A 25,153-nucleotide genomic window follows, 5' to 3' on the forward strand; every position below is an offset into this window, starting at 1 on the left:
CATTATTTTGACTATTTACTCATTAGGAGGAACTTGTATACTAAAAAGTCTTGCTAGATGGATAAATAGCAATGTGCAAATACATACTGCTGCATAAATTTAAGAGGAAAAAAAGACATTACTGAAACCTGAATTTCTTTATTGAATAATTTACTTTGTCATCACAAATGTACTGCTATATTGCCTTCCAGTGCAACTACTGGAGAGATGTGTTGGTGAAGCCCAGTCCCACGAGGGATGGCTGAAGAATGATCAAAAGCTTTGATTAAATTTCTGATTTTTTTGCTTAGGTTGTTTTTTCCATTTTGTTTTGGTTCCCTGAATTTTTTATGAATATTATAAAGTGTCATACACTGGTTTTTTGTACTTTCTTCCTGTTCATTTCATTTAGTGGGTGAGTAAAACTTTTCCATAGAAATTGTAACAGTAGGAAAAGTTAGTAAGAGTTATAAGTAGCAAACTTCAAAAACATGCTATCTTGCAAAGGGTCTGTGATGAATTCTGACATTTTTGGTCCTTAATTCAGAAATCATTTGACACTTTGATCATATACTAGGAATAATGTTTAATGTAGGTAGTTCTTGACAAATCTTTACCTAATGAAGTCAAACTCCTGTGCACTTATTAACTGAAGTATACAAAGTTCACTGGGGGAAAGGAGTCTAGGGAAAAACTGGACTCCTTCACTGAGCTTGGTGAACTTCCAGTACCCAAAGTTACACATGGTTAATTCTTCCTGCTTGCTGTGTTTTTAATCAAGTCACAAAAACCCAGAATTTTTTTTACTGGTTTTCCTAAGCAGTAAAATTTTAATGCTGACTGTGCTTTAACAGGGCCAGTTTAAGAAAAATGACTAAGATCATCCTCATTTCTCACATTTCAGAGGAAAAATCTAAGAATACCAGGCTTTTCTTGGTAAGCTAATTTGTATTTGAGCAAAATGGCATGACCTTTACCATTATTTTATTATTTCATTAGTTATATTATTATTTCTTTATTATCTTTTCAATGTGGTGATGACATATGCATTAGGTCATTATGATGTAAGGATTTGATCTCAAAGGATAAAGTTAAAAAAATTGTAACTGGTTAAAAGTTTTCTCACAATTGTCATGGTATAAATTGATCATAACTGAGGTTAGAATAAAGTGTAGAATATGAAGCAGTTTTAGAGTATTTTGTGGACTGGTGGAAATGAAGATGGTTGGCTCACAGAAAAACTGGGATTTAAGCCTAAATACATTTCCTAGGTCTAAGTTGCATGCCTGTCCCTTCACTGACATGGACAATTGACTAGCTCCACATGATCTCTCTTTTGTATGCTAATGTGAATACATTATTTTGTAGCCAAATATGGGTGTATACACATAAATCAAGGAAAAACATTATCTCTGGCTTTTAGAAAGGATAACAGTTTTTATTTCAGATGGAAGTGACTGTCCTCTGAAACTAGCTACATCCTCAGCGCAGAGAGTCATCCAGCAGATTGGCTGAATAGGTGATCTGCTATAACCTGTTGGGGCTCATAAACTTCAGGTTTTCCAAATGAAGGATTATAGCATGATTACTTTTTCTGGGCTTTTGGTACCAATTATTCGGGTTTTTTTCTGTATGCTGATTGAGTTCCAGACATCTATTATTTCATTGTGTATGGAACTGGACTCTGATCAAAGACCTTGGATTTCTGGACTGTCTGGATGAAAACTCCAAGCAGGGCTATCCATGCACCATCTGAAGTGCTACAGGAGATTTAATTTCGTTCTCAGTTAAGAAGAGTATTCTCCTTGATAATAAACAAAACACTGCATGTATCCTAAATGTGAAAGGAGCCTTTCTTCAAAACTGTATCCCGAAAGCTTTCATCCATTGGTTTCCCTTGGCTGAAATCGTATCAAATATAAAAAATAAAATTTGGCTGTAAAATGTAACAATGTTTTATTCTTAAACGAAAGAAAAATTGGTAAGGATTGCCTTTGATAAAAGCAGCATATTTAAATATTGTAAAATAAAATATATTTCTTTGTGTGTGGTTATATAACAGCATATATTTAAAATGCATTTCTTGATAACAAAGAAAAAAATCTGAACTTATCAGCATATTTTAATAAAGAGATAGAGGTGTTTCTATCTTATTTTAGCATCTGATGGTGCCACTTCCATGGAGGTCATTCTTCTCCTGTAAAGATTAAAAATATATACCTTTTTACTTTTGCATACATGAGCAAGAGACTTTAAATATGTAGATCAGCTTTAAGATAGAGAATCATACAAGTGGGTTTGTAATTAAGTGCTGTAGGACAGTGCAATAACTGTTACTGATAATATTTCAAAAGTTCTTTCACTCTAACCTTCATTCCCTCATAACTTTCTATATCTTTAACTTTGAGGCGATGTGTTTAGATGCCATCTCCTACATCCTTTCAGTTTTCTTTCTGTTTAGCATTTTATTTTAAATTTGCTGTTGTATGTGTTTAATTTTACTTGATTTTAGTAGGGAGAGTTACAGGAGAAAATTGCTTTCTTCACAGTTAAAAGAATAATCTTGTAGCATTGTTTTTCTAAGCATGGAAAACTGCTAGTGAGAGAAAATTGGCATGCATTATGTTACTGCAAAAGAAACACCTCTAAGTGGTCTGATGAGAAATGATGTTGATTTGACAGTTCTCAGCCACTGAAAGTTGTCTTCCCCAACTGAACACTGTATTTTTATACATTTCTTCACTAAGTTCATGGGGTGCTATGTTCATGCTTTCTTTGCAGTGGAAATTTAATTGCTGCTTTTTCAATGGGAGTGGCGCTGGGTTAGTGCTGAGCGGTCTGGAAAAACTTCACTGTGAGAACATGTCACCGAGTTGCATGCCACACACCTGGTGATGATGTGCCTTTCCTGTGTGTCTCTGGCAGGATTTGTTGATTTCAGTGAAATAAATATTCAGAAAAATGGATTTCTGCTCCTAGGATCAGGTGAACCCTTTCTTGACTGACTTATAATAGGTAACATAGCTTAGGAGACAGAGCAAACTGACTATGTTAATATATTTGATATCTATTCCCAAGGAATGTGGTAGAATAAGCTGGCCAGGGGCATTGCAGTAGAGTTGTAATTAAAACCAACCTCCTCCTGTAATTAGGCTGTGGAAGTGTGCGGGAAAATCTGCCATAGAAAGAAGACAGAACTTAGTTGTAGGGCAAAAAAAGTAAACATTTTGGCAAAAGTTTCTGAGGGAGAGTCTGGGGCTATTTTACAGTACTTCAGTTTAATAACAGGGTACACTAACTGAATAGCTGGCAAGCCTGCAGGTGGTTCTCTCCTTTTTATGCTTTTGGACCCACCAAACCTGCAAGAGAATCAGAGTGCATTTTCAGTTAAAGCATCCAAGACTAGAAAGCACACTTTTAGGATCTCTGGTTCACTCCTATTGTATTTGATCATTAAAGAGTGCAAGACACAGCGGCTAAAAAATCATGCTCATTTAACCTGCTTGAGTACAAGCAGTTTTAAACAAAGACTGTCAGAACTGAGAACTGCTGTACGAAAATTTGGCAAGCATTTTACTCTGTGTATTTGATCTATCCTCTTTCTGAAGGAAATCAGGCCTTTGTGTACTGTTGTGAGCTTTGACGGATGATCAGCAGAAAGACATAAATTCAAAGCAAACATAGTGTCATACATTTTTAAAATAATAATTTATCCTTTTATCTTCATATACTTTTCTTTATAGTTTCATGCACAATTTAAAATTTTGTTGCAATTTTAAGTATGATCTACAGTGATATATCAGATACATTCTCCTTTGTTTCTCTATTCCATTTCCACTATATCTGACCAGAAGCTTCAAGTAATTATGTGTCTAACACAGACAAGTAACACTGATAAACGGGTGATCCTATCTCTCCCTGACTCTAAAGGATTGTCAAGACGCTAGTTGATAGATCGAAGCCAAATTAAAAAAAATCCTCTCCTGTGTAATTTATAAACCAGGACATTTGGTATTAATCTGCCTTCTGTAAAATGAACCAATCCTAACTTTTGGGAAGATGTCCACATTAAACATAGACATATTCTGTGGAAGCCACAATACACAGTTACAGCCAGTTTGGGTTCAAATCCAAATGTTAAAATGTTCTTTATCCAGCTAAAAAGGGGACTTTTTAATAAATTCTGGGACATTTTCCTGCAATAATCTCCACATGTACTTTTTATAAATGTAAACATCAGCTGTTGCTATGCCCTGATTTTATTTTAACCTGAGCTGTATTTACTATACCTAAGGATAATTCACATGGAGCAAAGAGCCCTAATATTTGTATTTTAGAATAAATATTATGAATATCTCTCTCAGGGGAAGAAAATGTTTAGATAACCTGCCTTTCACACAGAAAAGCTGGCTGCTGAACCTTCGAGCCAGCAGTTCTTTCCTGTCTTTCTAACTGAGAGACAGTACTACATATGAAAATTCAATGCCTCCTGGCCATACTTAAGAAACCTTATTTCTTTGTGAAAGAGGGAGAACGTATGGAAGCTGTAAATAAATTATGATTGCCGAAGATCAGAGGAATTTTTACACAAGACCAAAGCAACTTAAGCTCATGCTTTGATACAAACCTTTAATAATTCAACACAGTGGCAATTTTGGAATTGCTGGAATTCCTAACAATTGAGCTGCTCTCCAGGGTGTTAGCAGATGATTAACAATTGTTTTAAGTCATTAGAAGCTGACCTCTGCAGAAGGCGTAAGGTTCAGTGTTTAATTTAAGCAATAGATAAAACTTATTTTCTAAGAGGCCCTGGAAATCGCCACAAAAACACCACAAAACTCATGTGATGATGGTGCACTTATTCCTTTCTTTAACTAATATTTCTTGTTCAGATGTCAAAGGCAGCCACTCTGAGCTATTCTTACTCAATTCTGAAGCAAGATTTCAAACATTATGCTTTAATGAAATATCATGCTGAATATCAAAGAGAAGAATCAGCAAAACTATCTTCGGTTTCCTATCTTTCCAAGAAGAAAAACTATGTCAAATACATATTCACCCAGGTAGGCTCATTCAGTTTAAAAATATTAACATTTCAGTCATGTATTATTTTTCCCACTTAGAGTCTAATTCAAAGAGTTACAGATTACGAAATGTGGACACTAGCTTCTCCTTTTCAGGAACACTATTTTTATTTTACACTGACCTACCAAGTCCCGGGAATTACAAGTTTGACCTACTGGAGAGAGACCTTCTCCTGTAATCTCATGCTGTCCTGCCTGCACCTCACTCTTTGCAGGCAGCACCCCGGTGTCCTGGCCCCCAGCAGTGTCCATGTTAACTCACGAAGCACAGAAGACCTCTTGCCTGTGAAGTATGAGAGGTTTTTGGGGGAATTTGACAAAGCTAGGGGTGTGTGCTCCTTAAGGGGCACAGGGGACAGGGAGCAACTTTTTCTTTTTCCTTAGCTGATGTAAACAGCATAACCTCACTGAAGCCAGTGGAGTACCTGATTTATATCAGCTGATGAGCCGGCCCCACAGTTATGAGCTCACTTCTCTTCCAGAATATCTTCCTTTCTTTTTTATTCGCCTACTGCATATAAGAGTCTGCAATTTTTGAATGACTGGGGGACAGAAAAATGCACTTTTAATAACAAGTAAAAATTTAAATTGAAACTGCTTGTTTTTAAAAAATAAAAAGACAGCATAAACAGTAATAAGCTGGCAAAACAGTGAATTTCCAGATGTGCATTAGTTTATTTTCAGGCAGGGTCAGTTAGCATATTTTTGTTCTGGCACGTACATCCATCTTCTGAACAGGGTGAAATTTCAACACAATGAGCACCTGATAATCCATTACTAATGAGTCAGATATGCCCTGTTATTGAATTTGCTCCTTCACAATTTCATACACTATATACTGTGCTTAACACTATACCAGTCAGTCTATTGGAGAAATCTGTGTCTCCGTTCTTTTCACTCTCCCTAGTAGTAAATGGTTTTAGAAAAAGGAACACAGTCTATTATTCAAAGATGGTTTCTAAGATGGTTCACAACAGGTTAATGAATGATATCTAATACTCATATTAAACCAATCATATTAATAACAGAGAAGAGCATAGGAGGGTCATAGTGCTAATTGCATAGGAGGTCCAGCCAGAAGGCATCTTTATCTTAGAATTCAAGACGCACCAAGTTTGACTAATCACCCACAGTGTGTTTGCAATTAAAATAACACTGTATTAACCCTGCCAATGTGAGGTATCAATATTTTATGTGTGGCTTGACAGTTCTAAGCTGAACATTTGTGGTGCTTGATATCATGCTCACATATAAAGCATGTAGCTCTTGCTCTGCCTTAGATTTCAACTGGGGAATTTACACAGGCAAAAAATCAAAGGAGATTTTTTTTCAGAAATCTCATTTCCTTCTCTCATTTTCTAAGTTGATATTAAAATCTTCACAAAGAAGGATTTTATAACAAGTCATTTGTGCACCAAAAGTCAAAATCTGAGATGCTTTAGAAAGCATTAAACAGACACTTATCGAAATCTCTCTCTCTCTCTCTCTCTCTCTCTCTCTTTTTTTTTTTTTTAATTTCAGGATGACCCTGGCTGATTGTTTGCCAAAAAAGTTCAAGGCAGGCACAACCATGCCGCATTAGCAATAGCTCATCACAGGCAGGTATATTCTGCTTATTATATGAGCCTCTGGTTTGCACATATAAAACCTACAAAGCGGTTTAACTTGCAGATTGAGCTTCATTTCTAAATCTTGCTGTCAAAAGAGAAAAACACTGGCCCTTCCTCCTTTACCTGCATCCCCCAATTCTCCCCAACACTCTCCTCAACCCTCTTCTGTAGATTTGGCAGTCATTTGCTTCAGTGCTGTTATGTTCGTGATAGCTCATCTACAGCAAACACAACTGCCGTTGTCTGACAGCCCATTCAACCTTCTCCATTTACTACTTAAAAAAGTAAAGAGAGCAAGCGTCCCCTCCCCGCCAAACTTTGACGAGGGTTGTGGATACTCCAAATGCCCAAATCACATGTCCCAGAGCTATTGCATAACTTTCTAGGTTTTCTTTAAAAGAAGCACTGTGTGAGAGAGCGAGGTGCTTTTCTGAATTCTACTAAGGATGTTTAAAAACAAAATAAAAACTACAAGACTCTTGAAACTGTCTGTTCACAATGAACCAGCACTAGCTTTTTTGTTAGATCTCAGATGTTTTATGATGTGTTTTCTTGTCAATGGATTTTTTTTTATTATTCTTGTTGGTAGTCCTAACACTTTCAAATGTCTGTCAGTTGATGGTCTGTACATAATGGGTACAATCTATATCTGGGTCAGACCTTCTAGTTCAGGTACAATAGCTTAGCTCCCTGGAGCTGAGATTTTTTTCATGTAATAGATTTGTAAAGAACTGAAATGATGCCAAGTGGACTTAAATGCTTTCCCTCAACTTTTGCAAACAGTTGTGCTTCTACTTGGATCTTCTGCAGACAACATTATATAAAGTTATTTCAAGTATGAAACAACAAGTCTGTGAGACATAAAACTCGCAATAGATTTTCTTTTTAGTTCTACTAGGCCTCTGTACCCTTATATCTTATACCTATCTTCTTTAGAAATGCCTTATTGAAAATTCCTGCGCTTATAAATGTGATCAAAGTTTTAAAAACATAAATAGGATAATATAATTTACACTTTTTAAAGAAACACATAAAGACAACAAACAAAACCCTTATATAGTAGGAGCTGCTCAGCCATGCTGGTCAATAAAAGAAGGTCCCAATTAAAATCTGGCAGAAACTAATTATTTCATTTTCCAGAGTACAGCCATCTTAAAAAGTGTTTTTTTTTTCTTCCCCCCCACCCCCCAAAATCTGAACCCTTCCAAAATGTGAAATGGTACTGTGAATCATCAGTTTTCCAGGGGCCATGGTCATGTCTGGAATTGACAAGAGGATCGAATTTCCTGGACCTCAGGGAACTTTTCAGCTAAGATACCAATCAAATCTTCATAGGTCCACTATGGATTTCGAACACAATGGAAAGCCATGGGTTGCCCAAAAGGCAGACTGAATATACTGGTACCCAAATCCCAAAGTGGCTTGAGTGGAAGTTCTGAGAATGCAGTGAGCATTTCTGATCACCCAGTCTGTCTTCAGGAACCAAACTTTGACAATGACCTGTACATTTTTGTCGATAGGGCCATGATTTTCTGCTCAGCTGCTTTTGGCGCTTGAACAACCTCAAGCCTCTTGAAATTATAACTGTGCCAAATGGTGGAAAGGGATTTTTATATAAAGGTTGTCCATTATTATTTGTTAGATCTCAGATGTTTTATGATGTGTTTTCTTGTCAATGGATTTGGCACAGAAGAAAATCAAAGTCTGTGACACACAACAGTTCAAAATAAAAGCTCTCTTATTCTAATTATAAAACACGTAGTTTTACTGAATTTGATTGTCTTATTATATAATGAAAAACAAGTTTTCTGTTTGTTCCCTTAATGATGGGAACTAGACATGTGTGGGGTAAAGGAGCTTTTTGGGGAGGGAGCTTTTTTTTCCTGTAAGTGGAGAACTGTATATATTAGATATGACTATGACCAGTATATATGTAAGTATAGAGGACAAATGAAAGATGATATTTCTCTACATCTTGTATATCGAGACAGGCCAGATAGGTTTGCAAACCTCATATCCATCTAAGGATAAGCACTTCCACCGAGTCTCAAATACTCTTTCATATTAACAAAGAGAAGAGAGGCAGCAAAGCAGGAGTAGTTATGACTCAAACATTCCCTGGTCCATTAGTGCCAAAGTGTGAATGCCAGAGGTGGATCTGTGCCCTGATAGAAGCAGACCTCCTCCAAAGAGCTGTGGCCATGCTGTGTTTGAAAGCCACAACAGCAACCAAGGAAATATTGATCTACTAAAGAATTTCAAGAAGAAATTGAGAATCAAAGACTCAATGCAATTCATACAGGTAAAGTTTGCATTACCTTGTTAGGGAAGGCATTTTGGGAGGGAGTTTCTTTGCTGAGTTTTATTTTGTGTGATTGGTCTAGGTTTGGTTGCCTGTTTTGATAAGTGTTTTGCTGAACTACAAAAGCTAAAAGGTAAATACAGAGTTTTTTATTGTATTTCAAAGAGTGAAGATTCTACAGGAATGGGGCCACTTTTATTTCTATTTCTAGCCACACATTGTTTTCTGTGCTAATCATATTAGTTTCATAATACTTTTCCAGACTGCTCATCTGTACCTTTTTTTTCTAACGAATTACTTCTAAAATTTGCTAATCCTGACAGGAAAGAGACTAAGTCACCAAATTAAATGTTTAAGCCTCCAAAATTCCATCTAAGGACTACATCTGAGCTACTACAGGAATATGCAAGATCTAAAATCTGTAAGCGAAGGACAAGTGAGGGAAACCAGTCTTTGTCTATGCATATGCGTGTGCATGTATTTGTGCATTTGGCGGCACTTTCAGCCTGCTGTTGATTGTGAGAGTCTGTCCCAGAGAGTCAGAGTAGCAGATAGCAAGTTGGCAGGTATTGGCCAGCAAGAGAAACAGAGTAGAAGAAAGGGGAAAGGCATATGTGTATGCAGTCACAATGATAGCGTTCTCAAAACTTTTCAAAAAAATAAGAAAAGGACACAGAAAATCCCTCATTACTTTAAATATATCGAAACGTGCATCAGAAAAGGTTATTTATCTACAGAGTTCTTATCAGAGCATTTAATTATTTAAAATGCATCTTTTTTTTCCCTTTTGAACTTCAATTTTTTTCCTTCTTGTTCCTATTACTAAGGACAAGTGGACAAGTGGTCCCCCAATAAATAGGGGAAGAAAAAAGTCCTACGAAGCAGTCTGCCAGTGAACTGTGGTGGTGTTAACACATCATTTACTGACATGTACTTGGTCTACTTGGTCCCTTTAGCCACAGTTGTGCACAGAAACAAGAGCATACACTAGCCTTGAGCCAAAAAAAAATCAGTGTGTGGCTGTTGATGAGTTGATCACACTCTGAAGTGCCTGATGAATTAGGCATAAGGATGCACATGAAGAGGAGGGTTCATTAGCATGAGTTTTCTCTCACCGTTGCAAATTGTATATCCCCAAACTGCAGGATGACTAAGGGGAGAAGGAGGTTGGCCAGCCAACCGGTGACAAAGGCAGAGAGCAGAGCTGTGCTCCCACTGCAGCCTTTGGTGGGGCGGCAGACTGTGGCTCACTGCAGATGGTTCAAGTCCTCTGTCATTAACCCTGCAGAAAGCTGAATGGGATAAACATACGGAGAGGCTGATAGAAATTGTTTATTGTTAAAAGCTCACTTGTTTTGCTTCAAAGTATATACCGAGAACTTATTTAAACTTCTGTCATCTGGAAACAAATCCATATATGATTTTCAGTATTTCCTGTTTTTCTCTCGCCAAGAAATACTATAGTATAAAAGCGAGATTTGAGTTGGATTCCCCCTGTAAATGGTGGGTGCATGTTCTCTGCACCAGCACTAGTAAACCTTGCCGGACTTTATCTCATCTGATCTCCCTCAGTGGTCTCTTGTGACAGTGGGTCATGACAAGCGCCTCCCCAGAGACCCTGATTATACTGCTTTTCCTAAGAGGGTTAGACTGGCTGCATGTGCATAGATATGGCCTCTGCTGCTGCAATCCAACCTCAGCCCTCCTAGAAAGACAATTTGATACCACTCGGCACCTTGAACTCTAGGATAAGTAGAGTCGAGCCATGTATTGCTTACTTCCCCGTTCTGTCTAAACATGTAGGTTGCTTATAGAAGCTACTTTGCAATCTTGTTGGCAGTGTATACACCGTATTTATATACTGTAGTGTTCTATTAGATTCAAATTTTATTCCCAGTCATTAGTAATAAATATTCCCCAAACCATCTAGTAAATTATAACAAAGTAGTGCCTAGCTGAGCTTCATCTTAGCTATATAAAATCAAAATTTGGATTTAAAAATAAGCAGAACAGAGGTACTAAAACAACAGTCACTTCAAATGAACACACTTTCTTTGGAGAATGAAGACTCAAAACAATTTATTTTATTAAAATAATTTCATAGAGAGTTTAGATGCCTCTTTTGTTCTGAGCTTTCAGTCACTGAAAGTAGTTTGAAATACTGTATTCTATGCAAAAGATCTTATTCTAAAGTTATGTGGAAAAACAAATTATTCTTTTACATTGATCAGCTTGTAGTTCTGATTGAGAAGAAGCGGAGGGAGGGGTCACAAAGTTGTCTGGGATAAAGGAGAACTTTTATTTTGATACTTCTTTGAGATTTTTTCTTTTATAAATGTCTTTAAAAAAGATGGAAGAAAACTAAAATTAAGGTTAGTTTGAAGTAAAAATTAAAATGCTTGTTTTAAAAGTTGTGAACAGAAACATTTCAACTCCATTTGCATAATCAGAAGAAGTATGACTTTGTATCATAATGATAAATCTTTGTATTTTCATTGTCTTGTCATTTGTATGGATTGTATGTCACTTCCTTCTTTTTAAGTGACTTAGGAACCACATTCCTTGGAATTTCATGCAATGCCTAAGTCTGTGATGAGAACTTTGATTTCTAATGATTAAATTCAAAGCATCCACCTAGTTGTGTCCTTCACACATTGTCTTTCAATGTCTCAAAAGTTTCTAAGTATATCTAACAGATAATATGTATGCTTAATATCCAATTATTATACCTAATATATACTCAATAAACTCTCTATTGAAGAAATAACTTGTGCCAAGCATATAGGAATTTTTGAGCTCCAAAGGTATGCAGTCTGCTTTGCTTTCTTCTAACCTTTAAAGTATTTAAAGGTCATACTGCTGCTGTGAAAGGGATATTCCTGACTTCCTCCACATATTCCTACCTTTCTGTGCCTACAGATTAACTGAAAAATAATTTTGCAAAAAAAACTTTATTTTTTTCCTAATTCTCACTGTTGTGGAGGAGTGAGCAAACTATCACAAACACAAGAAAGAGGTTGAGAATAAAACATGTGGCCATAGCGTAGGGGAAAGGCAAGAATAGCCTTTTTGGCAGAAGAATAATCTTTAAACTGCCTTACATAAGATACAAAACCACAGTGTTAGATATCAATGATTGAATTCTGCCTCTCTCTCCTTCGTGGCTTTGGAAATCTTCCCAGGTTACTTAGACATGTTTTAAAGTATGATCTCAGGTGCTGACTATGACCGGAGCTAGGCATCTCACTGTCTGCTGTGTCTTTGAAAATAGTTCCCTTTTATTGTAGCATAAACTTAAAACAGAAAGTCAGTAGAAAAGTCTGGGATCCAGGGGTGCTTTTTGTCACGATGACACAGTTTATATATACAGTATTAGACTCATGTTTCCAAGAGCGATTAGAATGTTCTGAGTTATATCAACCTGTGTTTACATTTGGGTATTTTTATTCGTGGATTTATTTTAGCATTGTATTCTGCATTGCAAAACATAATTGGCTTTTTTCCACCCAATTTAATTTCATTGGATGAATATGTAAACTTAGCAATTGAGATTTTTCAAAGCTACCTTTTGGATTTGGACCCCATAGGAAGTACTCATGCAATCTAATGTAGTTGTTCTGAATTGCATCCAAGTTAGAAGCCGAAAGTAGGCTAAAGTAAGGTGCTTACAATAAACAGAGAGACATAGACATTTCCAGAATATGATTCAGACAAACTAAGTTAAATGCCTGAAAATGGATAGCATAAACATTTCCTCACTGTTTGGCATTTCTTTTCATATTGAATGTTCTCATTTCTAAGCAAATTTGGAGGAAAACATGGCAAAAAGTTTAAGCCTCCTTTATCAGGTTCAGAGGGACAACAGTGTAAGTCTACCTTACATTTCCTTATCACTGTGCTTTATCTTGGAAGATGATGTGTCTGGAGGGAGTAGGTGAGTCCTGCACCTCCTTGCTTATTATTTACACTACCGCTTGATGATCAAGCTTGGCAAGCTTGCGCTCATATTTTTGTTGATAAAATGTGTAGCGCTTTAATTTTCTGGGTGAGATTTTTGTGTTTCTCTCCAGAAGAAATAGGTGTAGGATGGTATTGGTGAGTCTGTGTGGCAGGACAACATCTTAAACTCACTTGTAAGATAATAAAAATGTCATAGATGAGAATCTAGGAATAGGAAGGTAAAGGAAAAAAAAAGAACATTTTTAATATAAAATATTTTAGCCCAGTGATCAAAATACTGAGAATTCAACTGCAATGGAAGGAGGAGAAGTACGAATATCACTCTCATGTTTGGATTGCAACTGGAATGTGAACAAAATTTTTGGAAGGGAATATTTCAAGATATCTCTCTCTCAGATTCCTCTACTTAAATAATTGTATAAAATATTCAAATACTCCTGGATCCCGAAGCTGGAATTCAGGTATACACATCCAGGGGACTGGCTTGGCTGTGGAGATAGAGTCATTTTACCTCTTTTCCGTTGTTTGGACTGAAACAAAATATTTGCTTCACCAAAAACAATATATTGGCCATCAAAATGGAAATTTAGTCGGTCACGCAGTCCCAGTCATCCTGAAAATGATTTTTCACACCATAACCAAATTAAAGCAGTAGACTTCCTGTGCTGTCTCATAATATGCATATGAATTACAGGATTCCTCAACTCTTCCTAAAATAAGTAGAAGCTACCACAAATTCTTTTTTATCTATGAAGATTTTACATTAGTTTGTATCTGAAAAATCAGAAAGGGAATAGGAAAGAATGGTTATGGAAGAGAACTCAAATAGCATGTTAAACCTTGGAAATAATGTTTCTTTTTTGTTGTATCTAATACTAGTCTGAGAGAAAGTGTGTGATACCTGTATTAAACTAAAGTAAAGCAGCATTCATCCATAATTCTGAGCTCAATACAATGATTTCAAAGTACTACAAACAGTATCTTAAGTATTATTTTGAGTTGTCTTCTAAAGTGTGTTGTCAGTAGTAACATTTCTGTCTGATTCCATAGACTTAATTAGAGTAGCTGTCCGCTATGGTACCTGACAACTATCTGTGCTCTCAAAGCACCCTCAGTAGACAATAATTCCCAACACAAGTCACAATATATTATTATAACAGCAATTTTTCCTAGTATTTTCTTTTCTTGCCCTTATTGAAAAATAAAGTAGAGCAACATTCTACTTCAGCTATTCAGTACAATAAAGCTATTGTAGCTACCACTACAATAGTGATGCTGTAGCCTTGTGAACAGCTGTCATTGAAGAGACACAGTCGGGAGTTTTCTTCTGAATTGTTTTTGTCAGAATATACCAGCTTGTTGAAACTGGACCTTTTTTACAAGATTGTACGTACCTATTTTAACCTGTTAAGAATTTCTGGTCAGGGAAAAAACGGGTGTACAACCTACTATTCACATGGCTCACTTAGGATATTTAAATCTATGAACTGAGTCTGGAGGTGGGTCCACATTTAGAGCGTCTTTATTTCATTTTGTATGCACTACTGCTCTGTAGAACTTGAATCAATATTTCAAGGTTTATTGGGTTATGTAGGGAGACCCTGACTGTGTGTCAAGGTGTACATGTAGAATACACACACACCTTGACACACAGTCATCTGTACATGTCATGTGCATACAGCCATGCACGTGGTGCCACCAGCGCCCAAAGCAGCACGGTCTAACCAAATGTAGAAGCAGTACACAGGCTTGACTCTGTCAGCCTGCTGCCACAGTTTAGCTGTGCTGAGGACTACAGTACGCAAGCTCCCCTGCACTGCCATGCTCTTATACGGCTGTATCAGTTTGGGGTGGTGTCACTGTGGAGTAAATCACATCACTTAGATCAGCTGTAGCTCAGGATCTTTTCACTAGTATCAAAAAATCCTATTGTGGACTGTGCTTTACTGTTCTCCTCTCCCTACTCTCTCTTTCCCCATCCCCCTCCTTAAAAATAAATAAATAAATAAATAAATAAATAAATAAATGATTGGGTTGTTTTTTGTAGTGCAGAGCAAGAAACCTTAAACAATTGCATAAAACTTTCCTTAGATGAGAAAACAGTTTTCCAGTCTGTTCCAAGTATTGCAATATCAGGAAGGAGAGTGGGGAGAAGGTAGGAAGGTGCTAAGGATCCTGCAATCCATGTTTATAGCTCAGGTCTGTTAACCAGAAGTTTGACTGAAAGCACGGTTAAAACATGAAAAGTGCAGAGCAAAATCCTTAAAGCAGCATATTCTTATCTTCTATATGCTGATGTAAGTACACAATGTCTGCAAACTTCAGTGATACGGCACCTGAAGTATAGAGTAAAAACATAAAATAATAGTAACAAATGGTGTTTTTCTCTGTACTTCACAGAACCTAAAAACTAACAAAAATTCTAAGATCTAGTTATCAGGCTAATGCTGAGATGTTCTCTGTTTTTGCGGCTGTGCCTCCTTTTACTAGACTACTGTCCAGCAACATCTTGAAAATATACGTGATAAAAATGTTTAAACTCAACCCAAAGGTAAAAAGGTATAAAACACAGTTCAAGTATTAATTAAAAAAAATGTACATTCAAAACTGCCAAGATTTAAGGAAACTTACAATGTCTATTGCATTCCATTTTCTCTGACAGGGCCAGAGCCTCCATTGCTATTCCTTTGCTTTTTAAAGCATAGAGAAGTCAAACAGAATTTCAAACAGAAATTTGAATTTTGTTTTTTTTTAAAAATACTTTTAAAATCTCTGTTAGATAAAGCATATACAATTTATATGACTTGCTTAATGACATACAATGTATCAGTGGCACCGCTGGGAGGGAATCTGAACCTCCTGATTCTCAGAAGTAATCTCTAAGCAATAAATAAATTCTTGACAAGGATGTTTGGAAGGTGTCATCTAACTAAAAGCTCTAAACCAAGGCTTCATGTTCTCGGCTCTGGGTATTTGTAAGAACTGATGCTATATACTCTTAAATGACCTTTATCTTGACTACTATGTATCCTTTTTAAGCAGCTCACCAGCAGTCCTATTTCCAGCTTGCAACTTATTTAAAACCTAAAGAGTAGCTGACAGGATTATTTTTTTCACTCATCAAGTCCCTGTACCCAAGAGCAGAATATTATTCCACTTACAGGGACGCGAGCTTTTAGTTCATTGCTATTTTGCTATTAGTATTTGTCTACTTCTCCATACTTTGTCAAGTCCCAAGAATGTCCTTGGATCACTGGATCACTGACTGCTTTTCTCTTTTGTAAAACCGAGCCTCCTTATGCTGAGAGAAAACCCTGTGCATAGGTGTTCACTGTCACAGCCTTCAGTTGTCCCCCTCCTTCTCAAAAACATATTCTTTTCTGAACCTTTAACTGTATCTGCCAAAGAAGCGAGTGAGGGAGGGGAAACCCACCACCGACAAAACAACTGACTTTTTTTCCTCGGCTTTTAGCTACAAGTTGAGACCCTTGCTTTGTTTTCCTCTAATCGGATGCTTTGGCATGAAGCACCCAAAATGTAGATTGCTGGACTTGTTCATGGCATTTCAAAGAGAGCATCATTTGGGCTATACATTAGCAAGCAGGCGAATAATTAATAACAACACACGTGGAAGCAAATGAATGTTTTGCTTGTTGAAAGAGAATGAAAAAGTCAGACAAAGACCTAGGCTCTGTGTCCTTGCCCTCCACAGCAGTAGAAGAAATAATGTTATGAATAGCATTTAACTTGAATTTGTAGCAAACTGCTGCTTTTATCATAAACAATTGCCAGATGGTATACATTATCTTCCTTTTTTCTCCCTTCACAAAAGCAGCATTAATTGCAGAGCAGCCCAGGGCTCCACTCAGCTCATCAGTGTGATAACACTTCATGACCCTGATTAGCCGTCAGTCTACTCAATTAAAAAGATCATTTAGACATTCACCCAATCATTTGCCTATCGAGCCACCTGGGCCTCAACCAGGGGCTCCATTTTTAACATTCTCCTGCCCTCTCTCATCTCGCCTAGCTTTTTTACATATCTCCAAAAGACATAATTGAATTAAATAAAGCGTCTCAGGGGCAGCTGCAACATCTGCTGTTTGTGGTATGTCAAGCCTTCAGCATTAAAAACAGTTACATATGCTCCAAATTAGCAGGTCGCAGAGATGAAACAGTCGATGATAGTGTTTTTGTGCCAGCGTGAGAAGCAGCTCACAGCTGTGTGCAATTTACAATTAAAGGCTTTATCAGAGCTCAATTGTACTAGTGAATCAAGTGGTGAGAGGTCAGTTAGTGAATTAGACCAATTAGAGCTTGTACAGTTAAATTATCTGTCTTATTACCTACTGATAAACAGCCTTGTCATATCTTTACTGAGATGATGAAGCTTGGAAGTGTTTTATGAGGTGATATTATACTTTTTTTTTAATGTGCGTAATGGAACTCAATAGCTCAGCAAAGTTAGTCTGACACAGCAAGCGTATAGCAGGTGACTCTTAACATGTAGAAGGGGAAAAAACTCACCCCCTGCAGTTAGAACTTTTAAGTAAAACTGAGCTAGAACATGAGTTTGGATTACAAATGTTGGCTGAATTTCAAGAAGTATTTTTATGCTTGATAAAATATAAATCCATAAAGTTAACTGAGGGAGATGTTATGCTTCTGATTTCTAGTCTTTTTTTTTTTTTTTTAATTACTCTCTTGCTCTCTCTCACTCCCACTCTGAAGGAAGGATGGGAGGCAAGGGACAGAATCTAATAACATCAGGCTTGGATTTTATATTGTAAAATAATGCAGTAATAATGGATGCATGCAGAAACTCTTGCTTCTTAGTCTCAGGATTTACAGTTCTGGAAATCATCACTTGTAATTCTGGATACAAATGACTGAAGGTATGTGAACTGAACAAAGGTATGCCACTATAGTCTTTTGAGAAGTCTTATGCGTACAAGTGTGTCTGCTTATGGCTGGCTAGCAACAAAAATCTGTTATCCCCAGATCGTACTTCTGTGAAAGTGTCAAAAAGAGACACAAGCTGTACTGGGTGGTACAACATCAATTCTATAGGTAGCTGGCGTGTAAGAACAAGCAACCTGCTCTCAGGAGCCCTACGCAATGTAGGGGGTGGGAGTGGTTCTACGATTAATTGGCATTCCAAAAAATAAGCTGCTCTTTCATCCGACTAGCCTATGTGGAAATGCTGATGGCAGTGTGGAAGGGCAAGTTCTGCCTTGTTGTGCTGCTTAGAGGATGAGTCTTAGAAACCTTCTCTTGAAAGGTATCTACTGCTTTGCTCCTGAATATGATGTAAGGCTTGTGCTTTTTTTTCTATAGTATTATCAAGGACTGGTAATGTGGTGCTGCTGTCCTTTTTATGGGAAGTCCTAGAGATCACATCATCTGATTCAATTCCCTTCTCTGCAGAAGAGGCTCAGTGATCTGTTAGGCCACAGGGATAGACTCAACATCCATTTGCTGATGTAATCTGGTAACCAGGGAATTTGGGTTAAAGAAGAAATGTTGGGTTCATCCTTTAAGTTCTATTTCAATCTTTCACATCATACTGTTATTGGATGGGCTGCATAAACAGCTATGTATCCCTCCTAAATGAGTGTCCTGAATCACTTTTCCCTCTCTTTGTTCTTCATGGTAGCACACCTTCAGGAGGAGGAGTGGCAAAAACATGCCTAGGAAGTTTGTAGGCTATCAGACAGTGTGATAGGATGTTCAAGGAAACCTGGCCTTCTACGTGAAGTCTCTGTGAGCAGAGGAGGGTATTTTACTTTGAGGTCTGCAACTGGAGACTATCTTATGTAACCAGGTAATATAGAAATACATCTCTTCCAGCTACGTTAAATTCTAAAAAATAGCAACAATTGTACATACTGTAGAGCTGAACTGTTTAGGTGTATTCATGGGATATCTATCGGACTGAGTCCAAACTGAAATATTAAATGCCAGTAAATAACTAAATGAATGCTTTCAGGGTGTGAGTAGATGGGTGTTGGATGTATTTTAACTTAGACATGTAATTCCACCCAAATCTCATGTTGGTTCAAACACCCATTTTTGGAATAGGCTCTTGATTGTGTTTAATGCATAGCTTCTATTTATTCAGGCATACAGAGCTGCAAAATGAGGAGGGCAAGCTTCAAGCAGATGTCTTATCTTTGTCTTATCAAAGATCATATTTGAAATAAATTAAGTAGCTTGAGATGCTAGCTTTTGAGGGGTCCCAATCAGTTTCTGTCAGTAAGTAGTGTTGATTCATTTTCTTCAGGTTTGTGACCTACATTAAAAAAAAAAAAAAAAAAAAAAAAAAAAAAAAAAAAAAAAAAAAAAAAAAACACTCTAATCAACATGGAGATGACCCTCTTTGAAACAGCAGATGTAACATTTCAGTATTTTTTTTAAGTGCATCGACCTCATTGCCAAACTTCAAATGTTTAAAAAATAGTTGAAAGAGAAGTTTTTGAACTTCTTGTGTTGTAGACAAAGAAATTTTTTTTTCCTTTTTTTTTTTTGGGGGGGGGTGTACATCAATGAATGCATTTTTCAACACTTATTCTTCCAAGTAATAGAAAGTAGTTATTGCATTCCTCAAGAGGAGAAGGAAAACATGGCCTAAGTATTACCAAAACCGGAGAGTTTTGAATGTGCAGGATATACTTGGTCAGGGCCCTGATCTCTCCCACAGTGCACCTGCTTCTTGCCAGTTATAGCAACAGCAGGAGAGGATAAAGAATTTCCATTTCCAACTTCTGAGTGTCATTGGCCACTTGATAAGACCAAAATGAAAGGTTAGCCATAGACAGCATGTCTTCCCCTTGTATAAATGCTAAGTTCTACCTGACTGTATTTACCTTAGGTATGTTTGCCTTGAAAGTGAAGAAGAACGACCCACAGTGGCAGCCCTAACTTGAAACAAAGAATTAGGACCTCCCCCCCCAAACACCACCTCACAATTCTTACTTTGCTTGCATGATTACTGATAAACTGCTTCAGATCCTATCTTTAAAAAGGCAGAGGAGTCTCAATGGCATTCTAAAAAGTGATTTTGAGTTTTACGTGTCTTTTGCCTTCCATTGAAGGTTAGGCTCCTCTACATAGCTCTTTATTTAACATAAAGTTGATGTTACTTATATACCTCAGTCTTTCTAAAGTAGGGAAATGCAGTAAAGTTGGTTAGAAGCCAAGATGCTACAATAACAAGGCCATATTATGCTGACAGACTGATTTCTTGAAAATTCTATTGCAAGAACAAAATCAGTTTATGTAGGATATAGGATCTAAAAAAAGACGCACTCAGAGTATCGGCGTATCATAATTACTATTTATCATCCGTTTGCTGAGAAAACGGGAGCAGTGAGGATGTTGCCTCACTTATTGCACTTATTAACCTCAACTTGGCAAGCCAAGCTCTTCACAGCACAAGATAATGAAGATGACCATGGGCTTAAAAACACCATTACATTTTATCTTGGCAGTGCCCCTTCTTCTAGCACTTTTTTCCCTTCACTTTGTTATTAGTTGCAGCTTAAATTATTAAAACCAAAATAATTTTGACAACTATCTTTTATTTCTATCTTTATTTCCTTTTTGTACTTTGATAAGTTTGGAACTGTCATTCCATTATGTATTTAGCTAGTTCCATTTGAGATTTTGGGGCCAAGTAAAACTCTAGCCCGCTCCAGACAAGCACAAGCACAAATAATGTATGTAATGTATAATAATATCTCAGTATTGTATTTACCATTAAAAACATACAGGCAGCTCAGAAAAGTAATAAACTGCATCACGCAAATGTCCTTGTTCATTTGCTTTTTTTTTTTTTTTTTTTTTTTTTTTGCGCAACTGCTTTCTATAATTTATCACACTTAAAGTATCATGCTGCTCCCATACACACACTGCAGGACAGACAGATGTCATTGCAAATAAAATGGTAGAGCCTGCCAGTTTCTTGATTCTATAAAGCCCTGTGCTTTGTAGGTCTGAGAGCCATTGCACATGTAGGGTGTACCTTAAAGAGTCAAGGGAAGTGCTTTCTTCTCTGCTGTTTGAACTTAGGCATCAATGGTGCCTACCATTCCAGCACAGCCTCAGTGCCTGTCAAGTACCATGGGCACAGGACTCCAGCAGGTCTGAACGGCTCATGAGCTGCGGGGGAGTGGGCTCACTGGCTGGGCATCTCTGACCCACGGAACCAGTCACCTCCTTGTTCCAAAAGCGCCTTACAGAAGATTGCTTGGGACAGTTAAACATTTAAGAACAAGTATGTAGAAATGAATATAAATGTTTAAATCATGGGTATAAATGTTTAAAGAAGTAAGCACAAATGTCACAGCAGCGTTTGTCATAGGAATAAATAAATCACGCACCGAGAGAGTGTTGCTCGTATATTCGCAGCAGTCCTCTTAGTTTTTACAAATAGTGTGAGATCTCAGCGCTACTACTGAGATCAGATGAATTTTATGTAATAAAAATGTCAATAAAATACAATAGAATAGTGAAATACTTTAGTTCTGCTACCTGTATTTCTTTTACATGATAAGCTGAGGACTTATGACTTTGTTTTCAAGTCTATGTTCTTCCATTGCTCTCTGCCAAAGCTATATCTCCCTTAAACATTAGCTACAATTTTTTTTTAGATTCTAAACATCTTTAATTTTCTTCCTGGGACAAAACGTTTGCATTTTTAATAACAAATCTGGGTTGTCTAAGGTGTTGTATTTGAGGGCAAAGCCTTCATCTCCACTATCTATAGGCATTGATTCAAGACTCTGAATAGATTTCCTTTTTGGATAACCATAGTGGTTCCTCCCTCTAATTGTCCACTCGACCCTATCTTTAGTGTTTCCTGCCTCATTTTGGCTGTTAACATAGAAGTAAATAAATCTCACTACAGTTTACAATGTAGATTGTTCTGTTAAAATAACAATTTCAGTGTTTTCATTAGCACACAGGCTGCAACCTGTGATGTTTCACGGGCTGCTGGATGAACAGTTTACATGTCCTTGCACAAGGGACAAGGTGAACAGGCAGAGGCAAGAGCCACACAATTGTCCCAAAGTAATTATTCCCAGTGATAGATCAGAGACCTTCATTTCAGTCTCCAAAATTGCTTCCTGTAGTTTTAAACATTCTAAGCAAGACATGGGAAAATCTCAAGTGCATTTGTGTCTAAGTTATCTTAAAGTGTTTGCTTTCTAGTCTGTGTATTACTAACTACTCATATGTTGTTTCTACATTTCTTAACTGCATACAGTTTGTGTCAAAGATGAATAATTGCAGGAATTTGTAGGGGATGAAGTTGTAGAGAAACCCAGTGCAAATTTTCTTGGTAAGCTGTTAGAAATAATTGGCAGGAGCTTAGTTTATTAGAGGTTTGGCAGAAGTGGTGAGTTTCCATTGGAATAGCTTGGAATGCAACTGCAGGAGATCGTAAAGACACTGGAGGTAGCAGTGTATGTACATTTAATTAAAAATACATTTAGCAGTTTAAGCACTGGTATGCCAAAGCAAATATATACCAAATAATTCCTCTGAAATAGGAAAGCTTTACCTACTTCTGTGGAAGCAGCATGGAGTGTTTCACTGTTGAGGAGACAGAATTATGAACTCTAAACTTCCAAACTGTCTTTATGGCTTTCTCTTAGCTATCTCTGACCCTCTACTTTCTCTATGAAAAAATATAGTGAGTCATCTGCCTATACTAAATCAGTCCTCTAAGAGTACTCCCTGTTAGTTGCAACGGTTTCACAGAGTATGAAACTAGGGGAGCTGCTTAAAAATTTCTTAGCTTTATTGCCATTCTGCTTTGTAACCCTCTTACTATGTGACTGTTCAACATTTATACTTCTTTCTTTTTCCTTAGTCATTACAGAATATGTAATATGCATCAGAGGGTGATCGTTTCCTAGAGTAAGTTGTATTTACAAGATAACTTCATCAACAGTTTAGTTTCTCAAAGTATTTGATGTTAATTCACAGATTAACTCATCTCGTATGTTTGTAAAGTGTGTTTGTACACACTAAAGTGTCTTTTATTTCCAATTTTCAATTTTACGCTACCTTAAGATTGTATCTATTTTTTTTAAAAAAAGAGGGGGAAGGCAAATGGGAGAGAGTGATTCAAAAAAGATCTTTAGACATCCATCACACTTCTTAGATCTACCAGCCCCCTCTTTAAAATGCATCAATTATTTTAATCCTGCAACAAATATAACTATTCTGTGCCATTTACAGTACTTACTCTCACAACAAAAAAATATTTTTTTCTTGATTATTTGCTTTAGAAGGAAATCTCTAGCTCTCTTTGCTAATTTAGATAAATGCATTTTTTTTATAGGCACAACACCAGACCTTGATATTGCTCATGAAAGATTAATTCTTGATCCATTATTATTTTTACTCTGTGTTAATAATGTATTAGATGTGCTTATTGCATATCTGTGGATGTATAGATGGGTACACTTTGGTTAGACCAGTCAGAAGTGTTGCTGAGATCACCCTCATTCCAAACGGAATCTAATGCTTATTGGTTTCATGTTTTAAGAAAAATGAGTCAGTGCATGAAGGAATTTTATTCAAGATGTATTTATTAGATGTGTTGCCTTAGTGAAGATTATACCTTCTGTATTGATCAAACCACTCTCCCCTGGTGTGCAGATGATTAATTCCCTATTAACTCCGAAGATATGACTAACCCAAAGAATACATTTTAACAAGTGGTACTACTTCCTCCAAAGTGCACACAGAAAGCCTATATTAAAATTGACTCCTATACAAGCTTCTGTGTGCATTTCTTATCTACATATCTTGATATGATGTTTCTCTTGATATAACATTTTTTCCTGATTTTTGACAAATAACTCTCACTTACATGTGCTTTGAGTGATACTAGATAAATGCTTCTTGTCTTTTTTTTTTTTTTAATATCTCTTATTATATTGGGATATTTAGACCTGCTTTAGAAAGTTGGATGAAATTATTTTTTTAATCAAAAAATGGTGATTCCTCCACCATTCAAAATTTAGTGATTCCAAAGTTTTGGAAGCAAAACTGTTTTGCTGATTGTTGTGTTGGAAATTTCTGCCTTTCTGCTCCAGATTAACTAGTAGCCAATGGGAATAATATGCATCTAAATTCCACAAGTCCTTGCTCTGCCCTAGTCAAACAAGTTTCTGAACCAAATACCTGAACCTGTGTTTCTCATTCTTCAAACAAAGTATCTTGACTGCTTGCTATTTCGAGTGAAATTCTTCCGGTTTCTCCTTTTGGAGAGTTCTACTTGACAAGAAAGGTAAAGAGAAAAGCCTGTTCTGTAGCCAAGTGATTTAACATTTTACGTAATATATAAAAGATGTAGGCTGATTCAAGTATGAACATTAATGAATACTTTGTCATGCTAACAGGAGACTGAGAGGGTTTTAATCCAAAATAGTCTACTGCCCAGAGAACTTGTCTTGCTCAGAGATCTGACAAATTTCTGCCAGCAAAGCATGAACCTAAGCCTTCATGAATGTGTCTTCATGTCTATGTGGAAAATTTCAGAAAGGTTCTAGTTTCATCCTTCTTCAGAATAGGAAAAGAATAAGTAAATCTAAAAGTGCTCTCAGGTGTAGAAACTATCTGATACTCTCCCCCATTTCTCAGCTGTTCATCGGTTTGCCAAGCAATAGTACAAGCTATGAATTCAGTGGCAAAAGTGCTCACAACTGGCCTTGATGCAATCAGTAAACTTCTCTTACAGCAAGCTCAGAAGCTCAGAAACAAATAATGACTTTTTATACTAACCAAATGACCAAGAGGACAAGAAAATAGGAAGACGTTTTCATTCACACAAGCTATTTTGATTACTTTGACTGGAGTGTTACCTTCCCACCTATGAATGGGACTACAGCAACATAGCAGAAGAGCTTCCTCTCCTTTACCACTATTGATCAAATGAGAATCTAGAGTTGGAGAATGTGTGCCTTGTAAATTCTCATTGATCTGGTGAGAATTCACAGAAGAACTGCTCAAGAATTCCTTATATAAGAATTTCTTGGTAATTGAAAGTGCTTAAGAAAATGCATTTTTCAAATGTCTTCCAGATTTTAATAATAGATGTTCAGAATTATTTGAAATAGTCTACAAAATTTTTACCTCTCTACCAGAAGAGTTCAGAAGAAGCTCTTTGTTGGCAGGACCCTCTGTATATTCACTCATTACTC

Source organism: Rhea pennata, chromosome 2, assembly GCF_028389875.1.
Source record: "Rhea pennata isolate bPtePen1 chromosome 2, bPtePen1.pri, whole genome shotgun sequence".
NCBI lineage: Eukaryota > Metazoa > Chordata > Aves > Rheiformes > Rheidae > Rhea > Rhea pennata.